General features: G+C 43.1%; 1 protein-coding gene across 1 annotated transcript in view; it reads left to right on the top strand.

Moving 5' to 3' along the window:
• The first annotated feature begins 550 nt into the window (after window positions 1–550).
• MYO18B (myosin XVIIIB) overlaps window positions 551–18,026 on the top strand; it is a 402,342-nt gene continuing 384,866 nt past the window's right edge. The window contains exon 1 of the mRNA XM_069961327.1: window positions 551–676. The gene's annotated coding sequence lies outside the window, so the exon portion shown is untranslated. The remainder of the gene's footprint in view (window positions 677–18,026) is intronic.

Below are 18,026 nucleotides of genomic sequence, written 5' to 3'. Positions count from 1 at the left end.
TCCTGCTCATTCCTTCATACTCCCTGCAGTCTCTGTCAGCCCTTGTGTTTCCCATCCTCTCCATTACTGTACAGTAACTTATAATATCACATATTCTGCTGTTTCTGAATGTTTGTTTCATCTGTTTTACATGTTATTCAGAATAATAAATCATTATATTTGGGGTGTGGAACCAATTGTCTGCATTTCTATGATTTCTTATGGGAAAATTTGCTTTGGTGTAAGAGTGGATTTGGATTACAAGCGCGGCCCCGGAACTAATTATTACAATAGTGTCCAGCTGGACTGTGCATGTACTCTGTAACAATGGCCACTACCTAAAGAAACCTAATACTTATAACTGTTGGTGTTGTTTATTCCGCCCGCCATCTTTGCAAGCATGGTCTCTGCTAATTCTCCCCTCAAAGTATATTCTCTCCCTCCCCCAGACTGCTGTTTTGGATATTTATAGCCATGACTTGTGTCCAGTCAGCTGTCCCTATCACACTCCAGGTATTTGGGAATAGGGGGAGGGAGGATCAAGCTCTAAAGGCTCCCAGGGATCCTAACATAGTCACTCTCTTTTCTGCCTGCTCTGTCTGCTTTGTAGGACCTATAGCTGCTACTGTCCCATAGGATCCTTGGATTTGAGGATTATAATCTGCTACTGAGCCTAAACTAGGACCTGTATAAAGAGGTAGAGTAATGACTTTTTTTCATTTTTAGCTTTATAGCATAAATAATGATGCCTTAGGTCCACCCAAGAAAAAGGGTCCGGAAATGTCCAATAATGGCTATAGAAACATTACTATATATATATATATATATATATATATATATATATATATATATATATATATCTATATCAGGGTCCATGATGTATTTCTGCCCTGAGGACCTTCCAAGGGTGAAGCACTGGGGCACAAGGCCTCGCTCTCTCTCTAGTGAAATCATTATCTATTATGATTTGGTTGTTTGATCATTAATACATATATGACCTATTATAATTATTATACTTACTTTGTTGTTGCTATAATAACAGTGCTAGTCACGGGTATAATAATATATTTCAGGGGGGGGGGGGTACATTTTGAGAGAAGAGTAAGAAGAGACCTACAGAAATGATAGTAGTTACTTTTCATACATCATTATAGATATTTGTCGCCAGTATTTCATTTGCTCTGTATTTTTTCTATTGTTCCAATCGGATCTATTAGAATATATTAGCGGAGATTATGCGCAGATCGCCGTCACCTCCACAGGAAATGTTGTGTTGCGGCCAGATATTTAATTCTTGGCTATAAGCTCCATGGACGTATTATACATTTGTTCCGCATTATCAGCTTTACCTTCTTGCTCTGCGCTCTGACACTTCACACTATATTTAGAGAGCGGAGAATTAGGAGGCTCAGCACTTAAAACTCTTCCAAGTCCTCTCATAGCCGGTCAATGGTGACCGACAATATCAGTGAGAACTGAGGACATGCCATTAACCCCTTAAAGAACAGATGGTTATAGGACCATACATGACCAGATGATGTCTCCAGTTGTTTCTTATCACTGGTATCTCTAAATGTAGCATAACAAAAAGAATGTTCCGGACTGGACAATTCCTAAGGGCTGAAGAGTTTGATGAGTGAAAGCGATGAGTTACTTATGTTATATGTTCATGATGACTGGGCTAAGCCAATATACAGTATACATAAAGCTAAGGTGTTAGTGTCCTCTGATGGTTTCTGTACATACTATAGTCTGGTATTGTTACAACAGTTAGTTTTCAGATAGTTATATGCTAGACCAGGGGTAGGGAACCTTGAGTCTCCAGCTGTTACAAAACTACAACTCCCATTATGCCTGGACAGCCAAAGCTTTAGCTTTGGCTGTCCAGGCATGATGGGAGTTGTAGTTTTGCAACAGCCGGAGGGCCGAAGGTTCCCTACCCCTGGTATATAGCATTAAAGGGGTAGTCCACCCAAAATTTTTTTCTTTCAAATCAACTGGTGCCATAAAGTGTCAGAGATTTGTAATTCACTTCTATTAAAAAATCTTAAGTCTTCCAGTACTTATTAGCTGCTGTGTGTCCAGCAGGAAGTGGTGTTTTCTTTCCTGTCTGACCCAGTGCTCTCTGTTGCCTCCTCTGTCCATGTCAGGAACTGTCCAAAGCAGGAGCAAATCCCCATAGAAAACCTCTCCTGCTCTCCAGACTGGAAATAATACAACTTCCTGTTGGGCATACAGCAGCTGATAAGTACTGGAAGGCTTGAGATTTTTTAATAGAAGTAAATTACAAATCTCTGGCACTTCATGGTAGCAGTTGATATGAAAGAAATTTTTTTTGGGTGGACTACCCCTTTAAGTATCATCCTTCTGCATGGGAAAAATGACCATGTGTTACACTATGGGGGAGACTTATAAAAATGCATGTAAAGGAACATGGAAGCACTTCCTCATAGCAACCAATCACATTGCTTCTTTTTATTTTTTAAATGAAAGCTGGAATCTGATTTTTTGCGTTGGTTCCTCTGATAGATCTCCTATTTAAGGGCCTTGCTGTCTATAACTTTCACATTCAGTGTTGGTTCACCTGTTATACCTTAAAATGTCTTCCAACCCACATGTTTACTCTACATCCAACGTGTTAGGACAACATGGCTGCTACATGTGCCCGAAGACCAGAACTTGCAGTCTGTGAACAAACAACAGGTGTTATCTGCGGAGCTGAGACGTGTTCCTTCTAGTGACAGCTGAAAGTGACAACAAAAACAATGGAATAATTGGAAGGAATCTTGAGATGCTATATATAGGGACGTATAATCAAATGGAGAATAGAGGAAATCCTGGTTTGGCTTTGGTTATTGCTTTGTAGTTTGAGTTTGTGCATTGTAAGTTATTAGGCAATGTTCACACAATGTGCAAACAGCGGCCGTTGTTGCACTGAAAATTGCATTGATTTCAATGCACAAAATAATACATAAAATAATTGACATGTCAATAATTACTATGGCCTACCAACAGACTTCAATGCAACACATTATTGTATGATAAGAATGGACGTTGTTTTAATTGCAAACAACAGCCGTTCTTGTCATAAAAAAATAAATGCCTTATACTGTATTATATGGCTTGGTTACTATTGTTAGTTAGAGATTAGCGCAAGTCGAGCATTCACGAATCTGATTGTTCGGCATTTGAATATAAGTGGCTTAAGAAGTTGTATGCAGTCCTAGGGAGTCTGGGAAAACATGGATACAGGGGGAGATTTATCAAACATGGAGTAAAGTGAAACTGGCTCAGTTGCCCCTAGCAACCAATCAGATTCCACCTTTCATTCCTCACAGACTCTTTGGAAAATGAAAGGTGGAATCTGATTGGTTGCTAGGGGCAACTGAGCCAGTTTCACTTTACACCACGTTCAATAAATCTCCTTACTATAGCCTATGGCTGTATTTTGTTTTCCTGGACTCTCTAGTAGAGATGAGCGAACCAGCCGGATTTCTGGTTCGTATGAACCAGAAATCTCGGCATTTGACTCCCGCTATCTGCCGGCTCCGTGCAGCAGGTGGATACGGCGTAAGGAACGCCTGGAAAACTGGGATACAGCCTATGCCATAGGGTGGTAGCAATCCCATATGCTGCCAAGCACATACATCACTTGAAAAGAGTCCAACTGCATTGAAAAATCTTCAAGCTTTAATTGCATGTTTGAATACAAAAACATGCAATAAAAGCTTGACTATTTACACTGTATTGGACTCTTTTCAATTGATTCTTGTCCTTGTGTTAAGTCAATTTGCTGCTGTAAATATTTTTCTGTGACATGCTCCTGGGATCAGTGAGCCATGCTTCTTGATTTTACTTTGCGGATCCATCTCTGCTGCGATCTGGAGTTTGATTCACAAAGTGCTGATTTGTTGTTTGGTATCAACGACTTTCCTGTTATTGCCAATGACCACGAGACCCAAATAAGCCAGGACATCATACTGAGTATTTTACAGATCTCAGTCTTCACTGATTGACAGAAATAAGTGGTCAAAGTCGGACATTTCATTTAAGAAAAATCAATAGATTATTGGCAGCTTACATTATTTTAGGTTTAGTAAATTAAGTCTATAAATAATACTATTATTATTATTAATATATTATATTATTATGATAATATGATATATAGGTCTTTTATCTTTCTATTTATGATGATTTCTCTGGTGTGAATACATTGAAAGCTATGATGTTTGTAGCAGATGCCATTGATATGAATAGAGAAGAGCGAACCTCAAGCTGCCTGAAAAACATGGATACAACCATAGGCTATGTTCACACTACGTAAGTTCTGTAGTAATCACGGCCGTTGTTGCCGATTTGCAACAACGGCTGTGATTACTACGGTACTTATGTAGTGCTGCATCTGAGGGAATCCCGGCCGGAGTGTATACACATAGTATACACTCCGGCTGGGATCCCTAGCGGTGCCGCAAAAAACTGACATGTCAGTTTTCTGTGTAATGAATGTGTCTTCATAAATGCCCCCAAGTGTGTTAATATAATTTCATATGGTGGACGTTCTTCTTTATTCACATTGAAAGGGACAACAGCCTATTTATTGTAATAAAACACAACTAAAGATGAGCGAACCTGTGTTCATTGAATAGCCGCCACAGAAAACCTGTAAGTGCACACAATGGAGTGAGCGGCTCCGGCCCCACGCTCCATTGTGAGCAGCGGAGAATCCAGTGGCAGTGAAGATCATCCTGTAGTACCAACCGGAATGGTCTTCTCTGACACCGGCCGTTCCGTGACCCGGCCGGATCATGGAACAGTTAGTGTCCTACTACGTGTGAACATAGCCATAGGCTGTATCCATGTTTTCCAGGACTCCCTAAGGCCGCATCCCACATCTTCTCCCACTGGTAATCAAATGCAGAGAGTTCAAGTGCAGATGAACCCGAGGGTGCTTGAGGTTCGCCCGTCTCTAGATATGAAGTCTTTGGAGCATTTTTTAAAATAAATATGTATCTGTGTCCAAAAAAACAGGAGCGGGCTTGACTAGTTTGTACAGTCGGTGAAACTGAGTGTCATAAAATTGTACAGTCAATAATGTAAAACCACAGTGTTCCCCAGAAATTTACGGCTGTAGATGCTCCGTTACATACCCAGGATATGCACTCAGGTCAGCTAAGAATAATGGCCAAAATGTTAATAATGTAAAGCCTCCATCTTACCATAGACTTAAGGTGGCAGCGTGGTGAGAAAGGCATGGCTGGTGTGTATAGGTCATCGGAGACATTTCTGTGGCTTGTAGTGGGGAACTCTGGGCATTTGACTATCGGTGGCTGAAGAAATTGCACGCGGCCCTAAGACTGCCTGAAAAACATGGATACAGAAATAGGCCATAGGCTGTATCCATGTCTTTCAGGACTCCGTAGGGCTTGCACCCAACTTCTTCAGCCACCGATAATCAAATGCAGAGTTCAGGTTTAGACGATCCCCAGCGTACTTGAGGTTTGCTCATCTTTAGTTGTGTTTTATTACAATAAATAGGCTGTTGTCCCTTTCAATGTGAATAAAGAAGAACGTCCACCATATGAAATTATATTAACACACTTGGGGGCATTTATGAAGACTGGAATATGAGTATGGCGGGCTTAAATAAAGCCTCACCCCTTTTTTTCGGATGGATTTACGAAGAGGAGTACACCTCTTGGTAAACGTGGCCGGCCTTGTGCAACAAATCTACATCTGACTCCAGCAGATCATGATTTACACCTGCTTGCATGGTTTGTATCATGATTTACGCCTCCTCTCTGTCTTGCCACATCCCCCGCCTGCCCATTAGGCAAGCGGGGGATACGGCAGGCGTACACCAGGGAGAAGGGACGGATCTGTGCCTTCTCCCTGGTGTACCCCCGGTTTCAGCCTTCATAAGTCTCCCCCACTGGATAAGAACTGAAAGAGTTAAGTTTGTTGCCGTTCTCGGAAATGTCTTGTCTGTTCCTATGTTGTATGTGGCAGGCTGACATTTTTTGTACTGTACTTTTTATCTATATATGTTATTAATCATTGCCATTTTCTGTGCACTTTTGCAACATGAGAGCAGGGAAGTTTACTCACGTATACTATGCGGCCATTAGGAAGTTAGCACGGGAAAGCAAGAGGAGCCTGTTGTGTGAGTTGGAACAACTGTTGGAACAGCAGAGACATGGGCAAGCAGAGAGTTGGGCTTTGGCTATTGGAGGGTGTGAAGCCATGGCTTCAGAGATGTTCTGAACTGTGAAGAAGTGTGTTGTATGGTTTCCATTAGAGCTAAAGAGGAGACAGGGGTGATGGTGATGGCTACTGAGCAGTTTAAGGCCTGAGGTAGAATCATCTAAGACAAACATGACAAAAATACTGTCTGTGACTGTAATGAAGTTTGTCATTGCTGTTGGGGCCTAGTACTGGGACTAAGGCCTTGGGTCAAAGATAAGAGGAGCCCCTTTAGCCTGACAGTGCTTACTTTTTTCGGCAGCTCCATAGGAATGAATAGAGCCACGGGCTGTATCTGCGGCTGTATTCATAACAAAGAAGCTGGGAGCCCGGGATGGAGATTGGTGGGGGGTATGGAGGTCGGACCCCCGGTGATCTTACTTGTCCCCTATCCTGTGGATAAAGGACAAGTTAACAACACTCTGTGTAATAAAGACAAGGATTATCCAATGACAGCAATCATCGACTGATTGTGTCCTTTGGTCCTGACTAAATATCATCGGCTCTCAACTGCGCCTCTCTACATGTAATGGCGATGTGTGAATATGTAAAGAAAATAATAAACTATATACGCTCCTCTTTATGCTACCCGGTGCTTTTCCCTGCTCCCGGTATCTTCCCTGCTTCTGCCCTCTTTCCACAGCCACCGGTAGAACTTCGGAGCTGGTAACTGAAATGACAGGCCACTCAGCCAATCACTGGCCTAGTTAGGACCACCATGGCCAGTGATTGGCTGAGCGGCCAGTCACTTCAGAGACTGGCTCTGAAGTTTCACCGGTGGCTACGGGCAGAAGTCAGGAAGATACCAGAAAGCATGGAGAGGGATGTATAAACGTTATTATTTTACATTTTGAAAGCAAGGGCTGCACAGACATCGCTAATAATGTATATATATAAAGCCTTTGCTGCATGATTATTGAGCATATATTAGGCTCAGTAAATGAGCGCCAATCTAGCTGATCAATGCTCGTCTGCCAGACCTCTCACAATCACAGGAGTTCATGCTGCCGTGATGCGTATACCACGCAACGTTTTGCTTGACAAAGGGGGGGGCACTCCCAGAAATATTTGCTAACTGGTGTCTGCTTTGGTTATTTGAGTGTGTATAGATATGGGATACAGTGATCCTGGTATATGGACACTTACACCCAATGTGTGATACATGGTGGTTTCAGTTGGAATTGTTGGACTTAAGATTTTTAACACGTGAACACTTTGGTAAATAATTTGCCTCTGTTTTATTGTTTTTTTATATGTCCCGTTTGCTTTTATGGCCCGCTGTAGACGTGGTACATGCTTAGGATTGTTGTCCTGTTGGAAAGTCCAAAGACACCCAAGCTTCAGATTTCGTAGAAGGCATAACATTTCCTTCTAGGATTTCCTGATACTTGATTGAATCCATCTTGCCCTTCACAAATTTCAGCTTTCCAGTGCCAAAGAAAGCAAAACAGCCCTAGAACATCACCGTGCCCCCAACATGCTTGACTGTAGTTCCTTATAGTATATATGCTTTCTTCCACCTCCAGATATACCACATTGGCCTGACAGTGTTTGCTGCCATCAAATCTTGCCACTTCTTTTCTTCTTGCCGCTTCTTCTTCTAGGGATTTGGCTTCTTTAAAGTGACTGTACCACCAGGCCCAGGCTGAAGCACTGGAGGCGGGCCGACCCAACCCCAGTGGGAAGAAACCCCAGCCCCTCCATAACGTGACTCCATTAAAATCAATGGAACCCTATCATGGAGGGGCTAGGGTTTCCTCCCACTAAGGGTGGGTCAGCCCGCCTCCAGTGCTTCAGCCTGGGCCTGGTGGTACAGTCACTTTGAAATATCACTGTTAGTATAACTTTCAAAAACTAAATCAACAGTATATGTGATATAAAGCAAGTTTGCAATTTACATTCATTATTTTTTGGTTGTTCTCATGCTGTAAAACAAAGCTGAACTTACCAGAAACCCAGGTCCAGTCTCCTGAAGGCAGATTTTCTGACTTGTGCTGGTTGAAAAAAACAGACTAAACACCGGAATGCCATCCAGTACATAGTATCACATTTCAAAGTGTCCGCCAATCACATGACTGCCTTCTCTCTGTGAGCGCTCAGATGGCCTGGGATACACGGGACTTCTTGTTTTCTGACTGTTTCCTGTTTTTTGAGAAAACAGGAAGTGCTGCGTTTTCCATGATAACTAAAAAATAAACAATGAATATAAATTGCAAACTTACTTTATATCACATCTACTGTTGGTTTAGACTTTGAAGGTTATAACAACAGTGACACTTTAAACTGACTCTGTACCCACAGTCTGCCCCCACCTGCTCGTATGCTTGTACCGTCAGCTGCTTTTAATCCAATATCTGTCCTGGGGTCCGTTCGGCAGGTGATGCAGTTATTGTCCTAAAAAACAACATTTGAACTTGCAGTGATGTGTCAAATTGGTGTGGCAGTGCCCTAGGCCTGTGACATCTCTCTGTCCCTTCATCCCCCCACCGTCCTCACCATTAGGAATGCCCCTGGGCAGGATTTCTCCTAATCGTCACTTGTCTGGACATGGCACATGGGCCTTAACGATCTACCACATGTGCAGTGTTCAGAAAAGTGATGTATAGAAGTAATCCTACCCAGGGGCATTCCTAATGATGAGGAGGGCGAGAAGGAAGGACGGAGAGTAGGTGTAGGCCTGGGGCACAAATACTCTAGGTCACGCCAATTTGACGCAGGGCAAGTTTAAAAGTTGTTTTTTAGGATAATAAACTGCATCACCTGCCGAACGGACCCTAGGACAGATCTTGGATTAAAAGCAGCTATCCAATGGTACAATCGGTTTGGGGGGGATGGGTTGCTTTAAATTTGAACTTGCACACTTCCAACTATTTCTAGAAACATTCAAAGGCTTTGCAATGTTTTTGTATCCTTTTTCTTGTTTGTGCAAGGAAACTTTTTGAACCATTCTCGTCAAACACCACAGTCAGCAAAACCATAACCAGTCTATGTATTTGATGTGTTGTATCTCACCTGTTACAACTGATGAAGCTATGGATTATCTGCATCATGTGTGCTGGAGACATTATCTGATTGCAGATATGCTCTTATAAAGCTATGTTCACACAAGGTGTTCAATTAGCGTTAATTAATTTGATGTTATTTTGACACAAACTGTGCAATTGCAGTAAAGTAACATCGAAATTGCTGCAAAAACGCATAGTTAACACAAATTAAATGCTATATGTTAACATATACGGGGCGATCGGTGGGAGCAAGCGAGCACCAACCTGTCAGTTGCGTGTAAGAGCAGGGGGTGGGGTGGGATCGTTGCAGGGAGGTGCGGGAGTGGCTCCCCTGACAATCTGCTATGGAGGCCATAGGAGATAGCAGCGGTCTGCTGACGCTGCTCCTATTATGCAGCGCAACAGCAGCATCATCACAGCAGCAACATGTTAAAAGACATTGAAAGACATTGATCAGTCGACATTGTGCATATCAGCTGATTGTTGCCTTTTATTAGGATCCATTTAACCAGAATGATTATCTGACAGATTATCTGCAAAGATTTGAAGCCAAAGCCAGAAACAGACTGTAAACAGAGTTCAGATCATAAAGGAGATTTCTCCTCTTTTCAAATCCATTCCTGGCTTTGGCTTCAAATCTTTGGCAGATAATCTGTCAGATAATCTTTCTGTGCAAATGGACCCTAATGGTGTGATTAGACACAGAGAGATATATCTGCCCAATTTGGAAGCCAAAGCCAGGAATGGATTTGAAAAGAGGAGAAATCTCAGTCTTTCCTTTATGGCCTTTTCTCTGTTTATAGTCTGTTCCTGGTTTTGGCTTAAAAAATCTGTCACATAAATCTGTCTGTGTAAATGCACCATTACACAAAGCGATTATGGTCCATAATGGCCTATAATTGCTTCAGTGCCCACTGAACCTATAGATGGAAAAGCCCTGTAGTGGACTCTTTCCCCGTCCGGCATCAAGTACATCTAGGGATTCTGAATGCCTGCAGCCTCCCTTCCCCCAATTAGCTTTTTAAAGACTGAGTGAGGAAAAAATGGCAGAGATGAAAAGGGGGAGATTTATCAAACATGGTGTAAAGTGAAACTGGCTCAGTAGTCCCTAGCAACCAATCAGATTCCACCTTTCATTTTCCAAAGAGTCTGTGAGGAATGAAAGGTGGAATCTGATTGGTTGCTAGGGGCAACTGAGCCAGTTTCACTTTACACCATGTTTGATAAATCTCCCCCATACTATTTTCTGGCAAAACTGAAAGCAGGAAAAACTTCTGTCAGGCAGTTTTCGGCCATATTTTGTAACATTTTTCTTCCCAGCCCAAAAAATGCAATACAAAATTTGTGTCTGATGCTGGTTTCACACATGGCAGTTTTTTTGGTAAACTGCCACTGCAGTTTTTGAGCCGAAGCCAGGAGTGGAACTGGCAGGTTGGAGACATATAAGAGCTTCCTTTATTTGACCCATTACTTTGAACCCACTGCTGGTTTTGGCTCAAGAACTGCAATGGCAGTTTTAAAAAAACAACAAAAAAACTGCTGTGTGTTATTCCAGCATAAGGGAAGCCTAAAAGCCGTATTACACACCCAATGACTAATAAAAATGAGTGTTGATCTGCTAGATCTGTGCTTGTTTACTGAGCCTATTACACGTCTCGATAATCGTGCAGCAAGGGCTGTATGCAGCCGCTGAGTGGTGATAGTGGAGACTGGAATGGTAAAAATATATATTAAACCCCCCCCCCCCCTTCCCCATCAAAGCGCCGTCTTAACCGCCTGGTGTCCAGACTGAATAATTTGGTCACCAGCTATGCACACCAGCTCGCTTAACCCCCTTGGGGGCTAGACTTAACCAAGTGGCTAAATAGTGTTTTATAGCATGTCCATCTAATCCCTTGGCGGCTAAATTGTTTAGTCTAATTGCCATGGGGTTAAGTGGATATGCTATGCTTAACCCCTTTCCTGCTAGGGCAGGGGAAGTGTGCTCAGCACAGTGGTTGGGGCACAGTCTGGCCTTCCAGGTGGTTAACTGGGGGCGCATAGCATATCCACGTAATCCCCTGGCAGCCAAACTGAACATTTTGTGTGCCAGCTATGTGACCCCACTTAAGTAGGTCACACAACTGGCAGACAAATTGTTCAGTCTGGTCGCCAGGGGGTTAAGTTAACTCCCTGAAGGCCAAATTGTGCTCTGTGGAGGGGGAAGGGTTAAAATTATATTTACCACTTCAGTCTTCTCTTTTCTTCACTACCACCGCTCAGCCAACAGCTGTAGCAGCGATAGTGAAGTTAGAAGCTAGAAGACCGTAGCAGTAAGTATATCTCTCCCCTTCCCCAACAAAGCACATTCTGGCCCCCCAGGGGGTTATCGTAACACCATATTGTCAGTCCAGTGTTACACAAAGACTTTCTATATTACTATTACTTTAACTGTTGGGTGACAGCTGCAGTTGACAATATTACAGGAGACTTAATGTATTGCTTTGTACTGCGGCTTCATACCTAAGATTACTCATGTTACAAGAAGTATTCCTGTAAGGAAAGCCTTATACCTTTCCAGGAAAAATAACAGTGGAACGTCACAACACAGCATTGTGGGTAAAGATACTGCAGATATGTTATCTTATGGGTAATACAAAGTTTTCCTGTAACAACTATGACTGGGAAGGTGATAATGCAGTAACCTGGGATTGCTAGATGTTATGTACAGTAGCTGGGGCAAAGTGGTGGTGTACCAACTAGAACCCTGTCATGGTGGTCAGGAGTGATGGGCGTCCACCCCTGGATATGCTGACATGCAGCATTCTTGGTTGTAGGCCTGCTGTATTGCAGTTGTAGTGCAGTAAGGAATACGTATATGACATTGGATTTGTACATGTGGATTTACCCAAACTGGGAGCCATAGGCTGCACTGTAGTCTGTGGGAGGAGTTCATCTGCCTAAAAACCTCAGTTTTCTTCTTCCAATGCGCCCTGGGTCGTCTGGGGGATAATGGAACTGAGCTGCAAAACCCACACCCAAACTAAGGACAGGAGAGGTGCTGTTTCTGGAAAAATAAATGGCCATGTTTTTCTAAGTCTGGACAACTCCTTTACCTAAGCACTTGAGTCGTGGTATCTTTTTAATGTAGATTGCAATGCACTGTGGCTAATTTTTGTGTTCTGTGAAATGCATTGGGTTCTTGTAAGCCCTTTGTAAGCAGAGCCGCGCTTTTATCATATTTTACTCATAGGACGCCATATTTGAGCTTTTTATTGCGACTGTGTTATAAAGAACGACGACTAGAGATGAGCAAACCGGGTTCGAGTCGATCTGAACCCGAACGTTCGGTATTTGATTAGCGGGGGCTGCTGAAGTTGGATAAAGCTCTAAGATTGTCTGGAAAACATGGATACAGCCAATGACTATATCCATGTTTTCCACATAGCCTTAGGGCTTTATCCAACTTCAGCAGCCACCGCTAATCAAATGCCGAAAGTTCGGGTTTGGATCGACTCGAGCATGCTCCAGGTTCGCTCATCTCTAACGACGACTGATTACAAGCACATTATTTATGACACTGACACTATGAAACGCTCACACTGTATTTCCGGATATGATCTCTATTTGGTTGGAAATAAAATGATGTCATACATTAACAATGTTGGCCCAAATAATGAATGCTTGTATGGAGATAAATATTATCCAATGTGTTTGCAAAACTGATGCAAAACTTTCTTTGCAGTTAGTTGTTCAGACTTTATAATAGGATATGGGGATTTGCACTTTAATCTAGTTGAAACACAAGTTTAAAACAAACAAAGAAAAAAGGGAATACTGTATATTTGTAATACCTTTGTATATCGAAGAATTAATATACACAAAATATTATTATCTTTGCCAAATTTGCAAGGACAGGAGATTGAATAGCGACACAGTATCCCATATGGTTTTAATAGTGTTTCTACTTAAATAATGTTGACCTTGTTTTTTTTGCCATAGTCTCTATAGCTACATCTGTAGCTGTTTTTCAACCCACTCCTGGTTTTGGTTAAAAAAGAAAGACTAATGTATAACCTAATACTGTATTACTGAATTGACTATATTTCTAGCAATATCCCACAGAGATGCAAGACTGAAATTCACCCCCACAAAAAATGTACAAATAAACCACAAATCAGCTGAAATGAAGAAGGTCTCTCATACCAATGGACCTAAAAAGACTCCTCTCTGCTCTAGTCCAAGCCGCATTGACTCATTCGTCTCCCTTGTGAGATCACAATTTGTCTTCATTGTAAGCTTTCTAGGCCATCTAGACAGGGAGACATCTCTTATTAGGCTGCTCCATATATATATCAATTGTCCAACAATCTGGATGCTGGATTTTAGGACAGAAGAACACACAGGTGGACGTGGCCAACTGTGCCGGGTGACTGTCTATGCCTAAGGGCATTGTCTAAGCATAACCTCCGCTCTTCACAGGAAACTCCTGATGAGCTTTCCTGGAGGACACGCCAGGTTGCTACTTCTTGAGACAACTGGAACATGTGGCAGCTGGTCTGGGCAGAACAGATGGCAAGGGTGGTAAGCACCTGAGTTGCCAAACATACAGTAGAGGCAAACACAGGACACATCAGATGCAGGTGACAGATGCTGGAAACAAGGACACAGGTGTAGTTTACACAGTGCAGGGACACACAATACAGGTAACTTGGCGCAGGAATGGGTATTTGGTACAAATACGGGTCCGGTCAGGTTCACACTCAGGACGGGAACACATAGAATTGTAGGAGCCAACTAGAAGTGCAGGGCCAGACAGCAGGTACACCAGGACACGGAAACACTACAGCAAGAACATGGGAACCAGGACGGAGAGTGCATGAAGAGTGTAGCTGGGTAAAACGGGTGCAGAAGTCTCATGCAATAACAGCAATAACAGATCTTAGCAGAACCACAACATGTGGCTAGGCCATGACGGTGAGTAAACGGACTGCAACCGTAATGCCCGACTGCCATTTTAACATCTTGCAGCATTCCGCCATCCATTGTCTCCAACACCTGATGTGTAATGAAAAAAAAAAATGATGTCTGATGACAACTGATGCATTTTTGCCACCAGTTGTGGCTTCAGTTGTTAACAGTTTCTGGTAAAAGGAGGGAGCCGTACCGCCTGATATGTGTGAATCCGGCCCTATGAGAAGCACTGGTCCGCATGTACCAACAGTATGTGATTACTTACCGATTCCCATTGGAATGTGTCAGGGCAGAACCAGACATGGATACTGTTTCAGGGTCGAATTATACGGAAAAAATAAAGATTGTGATCTATGTGTGGGTATGTGAGAAGAGATTATATTTACTTGGGTGAACACTACACCAGTCATTAACTAAATCACTATAATACTATGCTCCTACCACGTCTTTTTTGTAGGTTTGAGGCCAAATAACGGCTGTGAAAAAAAGATGTTGTGGGAACATAGCCTAAAAGAGGAGCTTGGCTATTGTGTGACTACGTATTAACAAAGTTGCCAGTAGTAGAGGATGACTTAGCCAGGACTAGCTCAAGCATTATTAGAATACCTTACAAACATGGCTGCCATTTATTTTATTATTATACAATGTTAAGTTAGGGAATAAGGGTTACAAGGCCATATCATTAAAGGAGAAGTCCGGTGAAAATTTTTATTAAAGTATTGTATTGCCCCCCAGAAGTTATACAAATCACCAATATACACTTATTACGGGAAATGCTTATAAAGTGCTTTTTTCCCTGCACTTACTACTGCATCAAGGCTTCACTTCCTGGATAACATGGTGATGTCACTTCCTGGATAAAATGTTGATGTCACGACCCGACTCCCAGAGCTGTGCGGGCTGTGGCTGCTGGGGAGGATGATGGTGGAGAGGTGCTCAGTGTCCCTCCAGTGCCCTGTGTCCCTCAGTGTCCCCCCGCCATCATCCTCTCCAGCAGCCACAGCCCGCACAGCTGGACTTCTCCTTTAATACTGCCAAATAACAACAGAATATGTGGATATTACTGGAAAAACAAATGAGAAATTAAAGTAATGATATAGTAAGATCCCATCGGGCGTTTTCGATGTGTAATTATAAAGAGATGGAAAATAGAACAGGTGTTCCCTGTATCATTAACCTCCAGGACAAGCTTATCTTACAAGTGTGGGTGAAGTGTCTTGCATTGGATAGGTCTTGCTGGCTGAGGACTTTGGCTTCTGCTTCTAGAGATACCTAAGGTGAATTCAATCCCTAAATATAGAGAATACATTATGAGTAAAACTGGAAGCCTTTAGCTAATGATTAACCGAGGCACGTATTTGGCAGAGTTCATTGTAAGGACTGCACTAAAGTGTCAGGCAGGATTAAAGAAGGTCATGCCAAGTCCTCATAGATAGCCCATGCTTCACCACTGTGTTCTTTATTAGGGTCACATATAGTGCGACTATAATCCTTAGACTTTTTAAATTGTATAGTTCATTTTGTAATTTGTTAGTCTGCTTCCATACTACTGCCAGTGGCTCCATTAGATGGTCTGTCAGACTTGACAGGTAGAATTGTAGAATAATGAAATTTGCAGTGTTTTTCTTTGTAACGCTAGTGCCGTCTTGTTTGCTCCTCTGCTGTGCTCCAAGCTCGTCCTGGGGCTGCTTGTGTCTTTTGGCATCTTCTTCCACCTTCTGCTGCAGTGACACCTCTGGCCACTAGGGTGCACAGGTGGCCAACTGCCCTGGATTTATAGAGGCAGCTTGTCTTAACCTGTAATTTTCACCTGCCAATCCAAAGCCACCTGCACCTATTTAAATGAGCTCCAGCAGCCCCTCCCCTGCCTGAGTGTTATTGTACTCTTGGATTCCAAGCAGTGGTGTGTTTCTGCTATTCTGCTGACTCTCTGTGAATTCTGATCTGTGCCTGTTCTTCGGATTATGCTTATCGCCTTACCCCTGTCTGTACCATGTACGTCTCCTGTTGCCGACTTGGATTGCCACCTTCCCTGATCCTTTGCCTGTCTGAATACAATACATGTCTTATTATACTACATTAGCATAAAGTTTAAAATGACCTTATGCAGGGTGAACCAAGAAATTTTACTTGGAGGCATGGTATCTGGGGGTGGTGGTATAATTTACTTACCAATCTCAATTCCTTTCACCTTTGGGATCTCCACACTGTTGTTTGCATAACATTCTGGTGCCTTTTGCCACCTGGACCCAGTACATCGGTGGTAGGTCCTGGAAACCATGAGTATGACGGGGAAGGGAGAAAGCAAATCCATTGAACCACCATTGTGTATGTCACTGACCTAATGTAATAAACTGCCTGACCTGAGAGTATAGCCCAATATAGCCAGTTATGGTTCAGCCTTTTTTTATGTAGACATTAAGGAGTACTCCAGCGGGGGCGCACTATTTTTGCTGGGACCGGAGAGGAGGTGGCTGAGGGAAAAGACGTCCTCTCACCTCCCCGGTTCCAGCGGCGGGTCCCGCATCGCGGCTTTCCGGTCCCCGGCCGCTTCCTGGTATCTGACGCGGGCCCGAGACGATACGTCTCAGGTCTGCTCAGCCAGTCAGTGATGGAGGCGGGATCTGAGTGGACTTGAAACGGATCCCGCCTCCTTCACTGACTGGCTGAGCGGACCTGAGACGTCACGTCTCGGGCCTGCGTCAGACACCAGCAAGCGGCTGGGTCCCAGCAAAAAAGTGGAGTACCCCTTTAGTATACTTCTTGTCTTTATTGGCTTTTCACTTCAAAAAGTCTCCGAGCCCTGCTCGACATCTCACACTTACGCTGTTTTCTGACATCTGCTCCAGTTTCACTGCCTCTCTGCATCTCCATGCATTATCAATGTCAGTGCACTTATACACTTTTTTAACACTTAGTCACACATTTGCCAAGCTCCAATGTCGAAAAGATGGAGAAGGGAGTGAACTTACGCAGAGAAAAAAACAAACACTACGCAGTGTCATAGAATAAAGATGATCCAATTTTGTTTATTAATATTGTATTGTTATGGTAAGAGACCCCTGTTGGACAGGATAAAAGGCATTTCAGATGTCATAAGGGAGAGGACTCGTTTCAATGTTTCAAAGATGCTTGATAAACTAACTGTACAGTGTTTTTTCAGTTCTACATTGTACACTTCTATTAAAACTTAAAGGAGAAGTCTGGCGAAAATGTTTATTAAAGTATTTTACTGCCCCCCAAAACATATACAAATTACCAATCTACACTTATTATGGGAAATGCTTATGAAGTGCTTTTTCCCTGCACTTACTACTGCATCAAGGCTTCACTTCCTGGATAACATGGTGATGTCACTTCCTGGATAACATGGTGATGTCACGACCCGACTCCCAGAGCTGTGGGGGCTGTGGCTGCTGGAGAGGATGATGGCAGAGGGATGCTCAGTGTCCTCCAGTGCCCTGTGTCCCACAGTGTCCTCCTGACATCATCCTCTCCAGCAGCCACGGCCCGCACAGCTCTGGGAGTCGCCTTGTGACATCACCATGTTATCCAGGAAGTGACATCACCATGTTATACAGGAAGTGACATCAGCATGTTATCCAGGAAGTGAAGCCTTGATGCAGTAGTAAGTGCAGGGAAAAAAGCTTTAATAAAAATTTTCTCCTGACTTCTCCTTTAAAGGAAAAATCCAGCTGAGAATTAAAAACCACTACGGGCAGGAGGTGGGGGAAAATTGAAAAAGGCAATATGCCTACCGATCCCCGAGCCCGCACAACGCCATGGCCTTCTTCTGGACGCCAGCCAGCTGTCTTCTGAGCTCCCCGTCGGCTACTTCACGACCAGGCT

The sequence above is a fragment of the Dendropsophus ebraccatus genome, chromosome 3, assembly GCF_027789765.1.
Source record: "Dendropsophus ebraccatus isolate aDenEbr1 chromosome 3, aDenEbr1.pat, whole genome shotgun sequence".
Taxonomy (NCBI): Eukaryota; Metazoa; Chordata; class Amphibia; order Anura; family Hylidae; genus Dendropsophus; species Dendropsophus ebraccatus.
The sequence above is the reverse complement of the archived record's forward strand: the minus strand, read 5'-3'. Positions and strand labels throughout refer to the sequence as shown.